This window comes from Bufo gargarizans, chromosome 1, assembly GCF_014858855.1.
Source record: "Bufo gargarizans isolate SCDJY-AF-19 chromosome 1, ASM1485885v1, whole genome shotgun sequence".
NCBI classification, from domain to species: Eukaryota; Metazoa; Chordata; class Amphibia; order Anura; family Bufonidae; genus Bufo; species Bufo gargarizans.
In genome coordinates this window covers 5,071,216-5,083,914 of record NC_058080.1, presented here as the reverse complement: position 1 = coordinate 5,083,914, position 12,699 = coordinate 5,071,216, and positions in this window count along the sequence as shown.

The following is a 12,699-nucleotide window of genomic DNA, read 5'->3' as shown; positions in this document are numbered from 1 at the left end:
CGTACTTTCACGGCAAAGCCCGAGTTCGGGTACCCGGACACCGTAATGTTCGGTACGAATCCGAACATTACAGTCCGGGTACGCTCATCCCTACTCACTTCTTATAGAGGACAACCCTATATCTTAGGTATCATTTTATACAGTATATGCTATGTATTTTGGCTCTCTAGTAGACAACTGCAGTTGTCAGAGGCTGTAGTTTATTTCGTTTAACAACAGTCACAGAAATCTGCATAGCTTGCACTGTCTAGCAAAGGCATTTGAAGGGGATACAGGCTGCCCTTAAGTAGACCAACTGTGTATGGAGACCAGGGGTCAAGTCCTGGGAAAAAAAGTGTGGGAACTCACCCAAGATCCACTGCAACCCCCCCCCCCCCTCCAAAAAATAAAAAAGCACAGAAAATCTAGCATGCTGTAATTTGTGTCGCTGCGGACTAAAAAATAAATTAAAAAAATAGCACTTTTAGAAAAGTTTGTCCTGGGATTCGATCTCATGACCTCTACACAGCAGAAGCAAGGCATATGCCCTCACAGCTATGAAAGCTGTCTAGCTTGCTACTTAAAAAAAAAAATATATAAGACTTCTACTGTAGGTAACTTTGCCCACTGTGTATGGATGTAGCAGAGCTGGGTGTGTTGGGGCAGCTGTCATGTGTATGGTTGTACACTAGGTATCAGTACACAAGGTATCAGTAGAAGTATCAGAAAAAGAAAAAAAAACACTTTTAGTTTGTCCTGGGATTCGAACTCATGACCTCTACACATTACAGGCAAGGCATTTACCCTCACAGCCATAAAAGCTGTTGAGGTAGTTGCTTAAAAAAAAAAAACTAAGACTTCTACTTATACCTAGTGTACTGATACCTAGTGTACAACCATACACATGACAGCTGCCCCAACACACCCAGCTCTGCTACATCCATACACAGTGGGCAGCTGTCATGTGTATGGTTGTACACTTGGTATCAGTAAACTAGGTATCAGTAGAAGTCTTATAAAAAAAAAAAAACACTTTTAGAAAAGTTTGTCCTGGGATTTGAACTCATGACCTCTACACATCAGAGGCAAGGCATTTACCCTCACAGCCATAAAAGCTGTCAAGGTAGCTGTTTAAAAAAAAAAAAATAAGACTTCTACTTATACCTAGTGTACTGATACCTAGTGTACAACCATACACATGACAGCTGCCCCAACACACCCAGCTCTGCTACATCCATACACAGTGGGCAGCTGTCATGTGTATGGTTGTACACTAGATATCAGTACACTAGGTATAATTAGAAGTCTTATATTTTTTTTTTTAAGCATTTACCTAGACGGCTTTCATGGCTGTGAGGGTAAATGCCTTCCTCTGATGTGTAGAGGTCGTGAGTTCGAATCCCAGGACAAACTTTTCTAAAAGACATTCTAAATGATCTCATAGTGAAGGAGATGATGCCATGAGAGGAGTCGCAGGCAGCGGCACCGCACAGACAGCTTCCTCTCAACTGAAGCCGCCCCTCCTCCCTTAACCTGCCCTGCACAGTGCGCTCCGTCTCCCCCTGTGAATCTGATTCAGCCGTGTTCTCCTGGCTTGAGGCTGAAAGGGAACGGCGTTCCTGCCATGAAAAAAGTGCAGGAACGCCGTTCCCATGCGTTCCCCCTCCACTCGACCCCTGATGGAGACTTAGTGGCAACTTCCAAAAGGTGGCACTTGTGAGATGGTTCTCTTTCCCTGGGTGATACCTCTTTTCATTTTATTTTCCCATGGAGCATCGCCTCTAAGTCTCCATACATAACTGGTCTACTCAAGGACAGCCAGCATCCCATGGATTCATCCAAGGCATCAACTCAGTCAGCCAGAATCCTATTCCGTACTGATGAGGGCCAAGCTCCCGGAAACAGCTGTCTGTGGATGAATATTTAACTTGGCTATTTTCATTTGTCATGACTTGTTAAAAAGTAGCACTTTGACTCATAGGGAGCCACTTACAAAAGGTGGTAATAGTGAGATAGTTCTCTTTAGCTGGGAGATACCTCTTTGCATGAGAAAGGCATTCAAATGCTTCAACACAAAGGGGGAATTTATCACACCCTTTACTCCAGAATTCTAGCTTCAAAAAGTCACAAAATAGGGCAGGTGACTTTTTTGAATTATCTGCAGAAGAAAAAAATTATGAGACATTTGGCATTCTTCTACCACTCCCTCCAGTTTTGTAAAGTGTGTGTGGGGTGGGGGGGGGGGGGGGTTACCTATATTATTTAGGTTTCTCTCCAGATTTACCAATCACACTTTTTTAAAAAGTTACATAAATTGTCAGTAATATTATTACTGTAAATAGATGGGGTAGAAAGTGGAGTAAAATGCCAAGGTAGAAGTGTTAGTCTTAACCCCTTAAGGACATTGTGATTTTCTATTGCGTTTTTGTTCTTTACTCCCCGCCTTTCCAAAACCATAACTTTTTTTATTTTTCTGTTCACGGCTGTATGACAGCTTGTTTTTTTGGGACAAGTTGTACTTTTTAATGGCCCCATTTTATATTGTATACAATGTAGTGGCAAGGTGGAAAAAAATTCCAAATGGGGTGGAACTGGAAAAAACGCAATTTCACCATAGTTTTTTTGGCAATGGCTTTTGTTTTTATGGAATTTCCTTAATTTTGCGGGTCAGTACTAGGGATGAGCGAATCAACTTCGGATAAAACATCCAAAGTTAATTTGCATAAAACTTCGTTCTAATACTGTACAGAGCAGGAGATGAGCCGAAGTTATTGCTTCGCAAATAGGGATGAGCGAACTCGAACTGTATAGTTCGGGTTCGTACCGAATTTTGGGGTGTCCGTGACACGGACCCGAACCCGGACATTTTCGTAAAAGTCCGGGTTCGGGTTCGGTGTTCGTCGCTTTCTTCGCGCTTTTGTGACGCTTTCTTGGCGCTTTTTGAAAGGCTGCAAAGCAGCCAATCAACAAGCGTCATACTACTTGCCCCAAGAGGCCATCACAGCCATGCCTACTATTGGCATGGCTGTGATTGGCCAGAGCACCATGTGACCCAGCCTCTATTTAAGCTGGAGTCACATAGCGCCGCCCGTCACTCTGCTCTGATTAGCGTAGGGAGAGGTTGCGGCTGCGACAGTAGGGCGAGATTAGGCAGATTAACTCCTCCAAAGGACTTGATTAACTGATCGATCTGCAGCTGTGGATCATTGAGCTGCTGATCCTCAATTGCTCACTGTTTTTAGGCTGCACAGACCGTTTGTCAGTCTCATTTTTCTGGGGTGATCGGCGGCCATTTTGTGTCTTGTGGTGCGCCAGCACAAGCTGCGACCAAGTGCATTTAACCCTCAATGGTGTGGTTGTTTTTTGGCTAAAGCCTACATCAGGGTGAAGCTGTGACACCAAGTGCATTTAACCAGCAATAGTCTGTTCATTTTTTGGCCATATCCCAGTCTAATTCTGTCACTAAATCCATACCGGTCACCCAGCGCCTAAATACTAGGCCTCAAATTTATATCCAGCTAAATCTGTCCCTAGTGCTGTAGCTGGGCGAGTTATTTAGTGTCCGTTCAAGCACATTTCTTGTTCTGGGTTGAAATACAATTCCCAATTTAGCAATTTCATAATTTAGTGGTTCCTGCTATATCAGAGCTCTTTGAAATCTATCCCAAAAAGGGTATATAATATTGAAGGTGCACATAGGGTCATTCAGAATAACTTCACACACACCCGCTACTGTGTATTTCCAAGTCTAATTCTGTCACTAAACCCATACCTGTCACCCAGCGCCTAAATACTAGGCCTCAAATTTAAATCCCTCTAAATCTCTCGTTACCGTTGTCCTGTTGTAGCTGGGAAAGTTATTTAGTGCCCGTCAAAGCACATTTTTTGTTCTGGGTTGAAGTACAATTCCCAATTTAGCAATTTCATAATTTAGTGGTTCCTGCTATATCAGAGCTATTTGAAATCTATCCCAAAAAGGGTATATAATATTGAAGGTGCACATAGGGTCATTCAGAATAACTTCACACACACCCGCTACTGTGTATTTCCAAGTCTAATTCTGTCACTAAATCCATACCGGTGACCCAGCGCCTAAATACTAGGCCTCAAATTTAAATCCCTCTAAATCTCTCGTTACCACCGCTTGTACTGTTGTTAGCTGGGCAAGATATTTAGTGTCCCGTCAAAGCACATTTTTTGTTCTGGGTTGAAGTACAATTCCCAATTTAGCAATTTCATAATTTAGTGGTTCCTGCTATATCAGAGCTATTTGAAATCTATCCCTAAAAGGGTATATAATATTGAAGGTGCACATAGGGTCATTCAGAATAACTTCACACACACCCGCTACTGTGTATTTCCAAGTCTAATTCTGTCACTAAATCCATACCGGTGACCCAGCGCCTAAATACTAGGCCTCAAATTTAATTCCCTCTAAATCTCTCGTTACCCACCGCTGTACTGTTGTTGCTGGGCAAGATATTTAGTGTCCGTCAAAGCACATTTTTTGTTCTGGGTTGAAGTACAATTCCCAATTTAGCAATTTCATAATTTAGTGGTTTCTGCTATATCAGAGCTATTTGAAATCTATCCCTAAAAGGGTATATAATATTGAAGGTGCACATAGGGTCATTCAGAATAACTTCACACACACCCGCTACTGTGTATTTCCAAGTCTAATTCTGTCACTAAATCCATACCGGTGCACCCAGCGCCTAAATACTAGGCCTCAAATTTAATTCCCTCTAAATCTCTCGTTACCCTACGCTGTACTGTTGTTGCTGGGCAGAGTATTTAGTGTCCGTCAAGCACATTTCTTGTTCTGGGTTGAAGTACAATTCCCAATTTAGCAATTTCATAATTTAGTGGTTCTGCTATATCAGAGCTATTTGAAATCTATCCCTAAAAGGGTATATAATATTGAAGGTGCACATAGGGTCATTCAGAATAACTTCACACACACCCGCTACTGTGTATTTCCAAGTCTAATTCTGTCACTAAATCCATACCGGTGACCCAGCGCCTAAATACTAGGCCTCAAATTTAATTCCCTCTAAATCTCTCGTTACCCACCGCTGTACTGTTGTTGCTGGGCAAGATATTTAGTGTCCGTCAAAGCACATTTTTTGTTCTGGGTTGAAGTACAATTCCCAATTTAGCAATTTCATAATTTAGTGGTTTCTGCTATATCAGAGCTATTTGAAATCTATCCCAAAAAGGGTATATAATATTGAAGGTGCACATAGGGTCATTCAGAATAACTTCACACACACCCGCTACTGTGTATTTCCAAGTCTAATTCTGTCACTAAATCCCATACCTGTCACCCAGCGCCTAAATACTAGGCCTCAAATTTAAATCCCTCTAAATCTCTCGTTACCCGTTGTCCTGTTGTAGCTGGGCAAGTTATTTAGTGTCCGTCAAAGCACATTTTTTGTTCTGGGTTGAAGTACAATTCCCAATTTAGCAATTTCATAATTTAGTGGTTTCCTGCTATATCAGAGCTATTTGAAATCTATCCCTAAAAGGGTATATAATATTGAAGGTGCACATAGGGTCATTCAGAATAACTTCACACACACGCTTCTGTGCATTTCCAAGTCTAATTCTGTCACTAAATCCATACCGGTGACCCAGCGCCTAAATACTAGGCCTCAAATTTAATTCCCTCTAAATCTCTCGTTACCCACCGCTGTACTGTTGTTGCTGGGCAAGATATTTAGTGTCCGTCAAAGCACATTTTTTGTTCTGGGTTGAAGTACAATTCCCAATTTAGCAATTTCATAATTTAGTGGTTTCTGCTATATCAGAGCTATTTGAAATCTATCCCTAAAAGGGTATATAATATTGAAGGTGCACATAGGGTCATTCAGAATAACTTCACACACACCGCTACTGTGTATTTCCAAGTCTAATTCTGTCACTAAATCCATACCGGTGACCCAGCGCCTAAATACTAGGCCTCAAATTTAATTCCCTCTAAATCTCTCGTTACCCACCGTTGTACTGTTGTTGCTGGGCAAGATATTTAGTGTCCGTCAAAGCACATTTTTTGTTCTGGGTTGAAGTACAATTCCCAATTTAGCAATTTCATAATTTAGTGGTTCTGCTATATCAGAGCTATTTGAAATCTATCCCTAAAAAGGGTATATAATATTGAAGGTGCACATAGGGTCATTCAGAATAACTTCACACACACGCTTCTGTGCATTTCCAAGTCTAATTCTGTCACTAAATCCATACCGGTGACCCAGCGCCTAAATACTAGGCCTCAAATTTAATTCCCTCTAAATCTCTCGTTACCCACCGCTGTACTGTTGTTGCTGGGCAAGATATTTAGTGTCCGTCAAAGCACATTTTTTGTTCTGGGTTGAAGTACAATTCCCAATTTAGCAATTTCATAATTTAGTGGTTTCTGCTATATCAGAGCTATTTGAAATCTATCCCTAAAAGGGTATATAATATTGAAGGTGCACATTGGGTCATTCAGAATAACTTCACACACACACGCTTCTGTGCATTTCCAAGTCTAATTCTGTCACTAAATCCATACCGGTCACCCAGCGCCTAAATACTAGGCCTCAAATTTATATCCCGCTGAATTTGAATACAATACATTGGGCCAAATAATATATTTGTTGTTGTGGTGAACCATAACAATGAGAAAAACATCTAGTAAGGGACGCGGACGTGGACATGGTCGTGGTGGTGTTAGTGGACCCTCTGGTGCTGGGAGAGGACGTGGCCGTTCTGCCACATCCACACGTCCTAGTGTACCAACTACTTCAGGTCCCAGTAGCCGCCAGAATTTACAGCGATATATGGTGGGGCCCAATGCCGTTCTAAGGATGGTAAGGCCTGAGCAGGTACAGGCATTAGTCAATTGGGTGGCCGACAGTGGATCCAGCACGTTCACATTATCTCCCACCCAGTCTTCTGCAGAAAGCGCACAGATGGCGCCTGAAAACCAACCCCATCAGTCTGTCACATCACCCCCATGCATACCAGGGAAACTGTCTCAGCCTCAAGTTATGCAGCAGTCTCTTATGCTGTTTGAAGACTCCGCTGGCAGGGTTTCCCAAGGGCATCCACCTAGCCCTTCCCCAGCGGTGAAAGACATAGAATGCACTGACGCACAACCACTTATGTTTCCTGATGATGAGGACATGGGAATACCACCTCAGCATGTCTCTGATGATGACGAAACACAGGTGCCAACTGCTGCGTCTTTCTGCAGTGTGCAGACTGAACAGGAGGTCAGGGATCAAGACTGGGTGGAAGACGATGCAGGGGACGATGAGGTCCTAGACCCCACATGGAATGAAGGTCGTGCCACTGACTTTCACAGTTCGGAGGAAGAGGCAGTGGTGAGACCGAGCCAACAGCGTAGCAAAAGAGGGAGCAGTGGGCAAAAGCAGAACACCCGCCGCCAAGAGACTCCGCCTGCTACTGACCGCCGCCATCTGGGACCGAGCACCCCAAAGGCAGCTTCAAGGAGTTCCCTGGCATGGCACTTCTTCAAACAATGTGCTGACGACAAGACCCGAGTGGTTTGCACGCTGTGCCATCAGAGCCTGAAGCGAGGCATTAACGTTCTGAACCTGAGCACAACCTGCATGACCAGGCACCTGCATGCAAAGCATGAACTGCAGTGGAGTAAACACCTTAAAACCAAGGAAGTCACTCAGGCTCCCCCTGCTACCTCTTCTGCTGCTGCCGCCTCGGCCTATTCTGCTGCTGCCGCCTCGGCCTCTTCCTCCGCCTCTGGAGGAACGTTGGCACCTGCCGCCCAGCAAACAGGGGATGTACCACCAACACCACCACCACCACCTCCGTCACCAAGCGTCTCAACCATGTCACACGCCAGCGTTCAGCTCTCCATCTCACAAACATTTGATAGAAAGCGTAAATTCCCACCTAGCCACCCTCGATCCCTGGCCCTGAATGCCAGCATTTCTAAACTACTGGCCTATGAAATGCTGTCATTTAGGCTGGTGGACACAGACAGCTTCAAACAGCTCATGTCGCTTGCTGTCCCACAGTATGTTGTTCCCAGCCGGCACTACTTCTCCAAGAGAGCCGTGCCTTCCCTGCACAACCAAGTATCCGATAAAATCAAGTGTGCACTGCGCAACGCCATCTGTAGCAAGGTCCACCTAACCACAGATACGTGGACCAGTAAGCACGGCCAGGGACGCTATATCTCCCTAACTGCACACTGGGTAAATGTAGTGGCAGCTGGGCCCCAGGCGGAGAGCTGTTTGGCGCACGTCCTTCCGCCGCCAAGGATCGCAGGGCAACATTCTTTGCCTCCTGTTGCCACCTCCTCCTTCTCGGCTTCCTCCTCCTCTTCTTCCACCTGCTCATCCAGTCAGCCACACACCTTCACCACCAACTTCAGCACAGCCCGGGGTAAACGTCAGCAGGCCATTCTGAAACTCATATGTTTGGGGGACAGGCCCCACACCGCACAGGAGTTGTGGCGGGGTATAGAACAACAGACCGACGAGTGGTTGCTGCCGGTGAGCCTCAAGCCCGGCCTGGTGGTGTGTGATAATGGGCGAAATCTCGTTGCAGCTCTGGGACTAGCCAATTTGACGCACATCCCTTGCTTGGCGCATGTGCTGAATTTGGTGGTGCAGAAGTTCATTCACAACTACCCCGACATGTCAGAGCTGCTGCATAAAGTGCGGGCCGTCTGTTCGCGCTTCCGGCGTTCACATCCTGCTGCTGCTCGCCTGTCTGCGCTACAGCGTAACTTCGGCCTTCCCGCTCACCGCCTCATATGCGACGTGCCCACCAGGTGGAACTCCACCTTGCACATGCTGGACAGACTGTGCGAGCAGCAGCAGGCCATAGTGGAGTTTCAGCTGCAGCACGCACGGGTCAGTCGCACTACAGAACAGCACCACTTCACCACCAATGACTGGGCCTCCATGCGAGACCTGTGTGCCCTGTTGCGCTGTTTCGAGTACTCCACCAACATGGCCAGTGGCGATGACACCGTTATCAGCGTTACAATACCACTTCTATGTCTCCTTGAGAAAACACTTAGGGCGATGATGGAACAGGAGGTGGCCCAGGAGGAGGAGGAGGAGGATGAGGAAGAGGGGTCATTTTTAGCACTTTCAGGCCAGTCTCTTCGAAGTGACTCAGAGGGAGGTTTTTTGCAACAGCAGAGGCCAGGTACAAATGTGGCCAGCCAGGGCCCACTACTGGAGGACGAGGAGGACGAGGATGAGGAGGAGGTGGAGGAGGATGAGGATGAAGCATGGTCACAGCGGGGTGGCACCCAACGCAGCTCGGGTCCATCACTGGTGCGTGGCTGGGGGGAAAGGCAGGACGATGACGATACGCCTCCCACAGAGGACAGCTTGTCCTTACCCCTGGGCAGCCTGGCACACATGAGCGACTACATGCTGCAGTGCCTGCGCAACGACAGCAGAGTTGCCCACATTTTAACCTGTGCGGACTACTGGGTTGCCACCCTGCTGGATCCACGCTACAAAGACAATGTGCCCACCTTACTTCCTGCACTGGAGCGTGATAGGAAGATGCGCGAGTACAAGCGCACGTTGGTAGACGCGCTACTGAGAGCATTCCCAAATGTCACAGGGGAACAAGTGGAAGCCCAAGGCCAAGGCAGAGGAGGAGCAAGAGGTCGCCAAGGCAGCTGTGTCACGGCCAGCTCCTCTGAGGGCAGGGTTAGCATGGCAGAGATGTGGAAAACTTTTGTCAACACGCCACAGCTAACTGCACCACCACCTGATACGCAACGTGTTAGCAGGAGGCAACATTTACTAACATGGTGGAACAGTACGTGTGCACACCCCTCCACGTACTGACTGATGGTTCGGCCCCATTCAACTTCTGGGTCTCTAAATTGTCCACGTGGCCAGAGCTAGCCTTTTATGCCTTGGAGGTGCTGGCCTGCCCGGCAGCCAGCGTTTTGTCTGAACGTGTATTCAGCACGGCAGGGGGCGTCATTACAGACAAACGCAGCCGCCTGTCTACAGCCAATGTGGACAAGCTGACGTTCATAAAAATGAACCAGGCATGGATCCCACAGGACCTGTCCGTCCCTTGTCCAGATTAGACATTAACTACCTCCCCATAACCATATATTATTGGACTCCAGGGCACTTCCTCATTCAATCCTATTTTTATTTTCATTTTACCATTATATTGCGATGCTACCCAAAGTTGAATGAACCTCTCCTCTGCCTGTGTGCTAGGCCTAAATATATGCCAATGGACTGTTGCAGTGGTGGCTGACATGAAGCCTGATTCTCTGCTATGACATGCAGACTAATTCTCTGCTGACATGAAGCCAGATTGTCTGTTACGGGACCTCTCTCCTCTGCCTGGGTGCTGGGCCTAAATATATGCCAATGGACTGTTGCAGTGGTGGCTGACGTGAAGCCTCATTCTCTGCTATGACATGCAGACTAATTCTCTGCTGACATGAAGACAGATTCTCTGTTACGGGACCTCTCTCCTCTGCCTGGGTGCCGGGGCCTCAATATCTGAGAATGGACTGTTCCAGTGGTGGGTGACGGGAAGCCAGATTCTCTGCTATGGAACCTCTCTCCAATTGATTTTGGTTAATTTTTATTTATTTAATTTTTATTTTAATTCATTTCCCTATCCACATTTGTTTGCAGGGGATTTACCTACATGTTGCTGCCTTTTGCAGCCCTCTAGCTCTTTCCTGGGCTGTTTTACAGCCTTTTTAGTGCCGAAAAGTTCGGGTCCCCATTGACTTCAATGGGGTTCGGGTTCGGGACGAAGTTCGGATCGGGTTCGGATCCCGAACCCGAACATTTCCGGGATGTTCGGCCGAACTTCTCGAACCCGAACATCCAGGTGTTCGCTCAACTCTATTCGCAAAGTCTTGCGAAACTTTGTGCAATAACTTCATAAATTAATTTGTACTGTAAAAAACCATGGTACCACTTGTAACCGAACCCGAGTTCGGGAAATGGTTTTTTAAAGTTCCAAATAATTTATGAAGTTATTGTGAGAAGTCTAACGAGACCTTGCGAAGCAATAACTTCGGCTCATCGAATGTTTCATCCGAAGTTGATTCGCTCATCCCTAGTCAGTACAATTACAACAGTACCACATTAGGACTTTTTGATCACGAAAGTGGGCAATACTAGGTATGTATTAGAACTATTGGTTTGCTTATTTTTCTTTTTGATATCTTAATATAAATATTTAGTCAATATGTTAAGCTGGCCATAAAGATCAGATTAATATTGACTAAACCCATGTGTATAGGGGTCTCATGACTATCCCCTGATGCAGGAAGTTAGATGCATCCAAGCAGAAAGTTGGATGCACTACAACTCCTAAAAATAAAAGTTCAAGATGTGCACCATTCACTCATACTAGAGATGAAATTCATTAAATTGTCCAATTCATGAAATAAAAATAAAAACATTTTGTTTTGTGTCCAAATTGAATCTACGCAAATCAAATATACTCCAAGTGGCTGAAAAATTGGTATATGACACTCTGAGGTCTCCTAGGACATTTTTTTATATCCTTTTATTATCTCAGATATCGGGGGGAGATCAGGCTGTTAGATTTCAATACACACGATCATTTTGTTCTCTGGAGGATAAGCCACTATACTCTCTTGGCATGAGCATGTAGGTATCTAGGTTGGTCAAGTGAAATAGCTGCCAGCTGATGGGTATCTCAGGTATGGCCAGTCTTAGGGTAGGTTCACACTGAGTTTTCTGGAGCAGGTCTTGAGGCAGATTTTCCTGTAGGTTTTTCAGGAAGTCAAATATGGATCCAGTGGTATCCAGACAGAAGTAGATCCTTTATATTACTGGCTTTGGCTGAAAAACTCTGAGACAAATCTGCCTCAAAACTTCCTCCAAAAACCTTAGTGTGAACCTACTCTTAGGCTGGCCATACATGAGATACCCATCAGCTGGCAGCTATCTTGCACCACCAAAAAACTCAGTCTATACCTACCCTAGTGTTTTTTTGTTCAATTCATCATCTTTATATCAATCTGGAATTTTTATCTTGAATGAAGATCAAATATTAAGGTCCACGTATGTCCGCATAGGTTCCTACTTTTTCCATTACTGTAACACACATGCTCTATATTTTGTGTGCATATGCTATTGTGGGCCACCCTTTTGGTTTACGCGTTTTTTCCAGTGCTGAGTTCTTCGATGTATTAGAAGAGTAGCTATATCACTAATGCTACTGGTGTCATGTTTGTTGGAGAAGTTTATGTGTAAATAGAAAATAAATGAGCGGTGAGTATTACACAGCAATCTGTCATTGATAGACTAAAAGTCTATGTAATTGTTGCTTCATTTTTCATTCTCAACAGTTTTTCATTACGCATCCCTGCCTCGGGGGACAATTGTCATTACAAGGAAGGGATGATTGGACCTGACAAGCTTCTTCTACTGGGACTATAACTAACAAGAGAAACCCTTCAATTACTCAATGACATAATGTTAGCTTTTTAAATCCTAGTCTTAGTAATTTTTCACGGCCACATACACTAAAATGAAGTGTTGAAAACCGGGCAGTGTTATTTTTGCAAAGAATCTAACTTGGCTAATATGTGTTTACCAGCTGATATGATTTTATCATTCTTCTGGTGGAGGATACGTGAGTTCTGTTCAAGGGAACATAAGTTTACACTGCAGTAATCTCAGTTAGATGTAAAAAAAAATGCCAAGT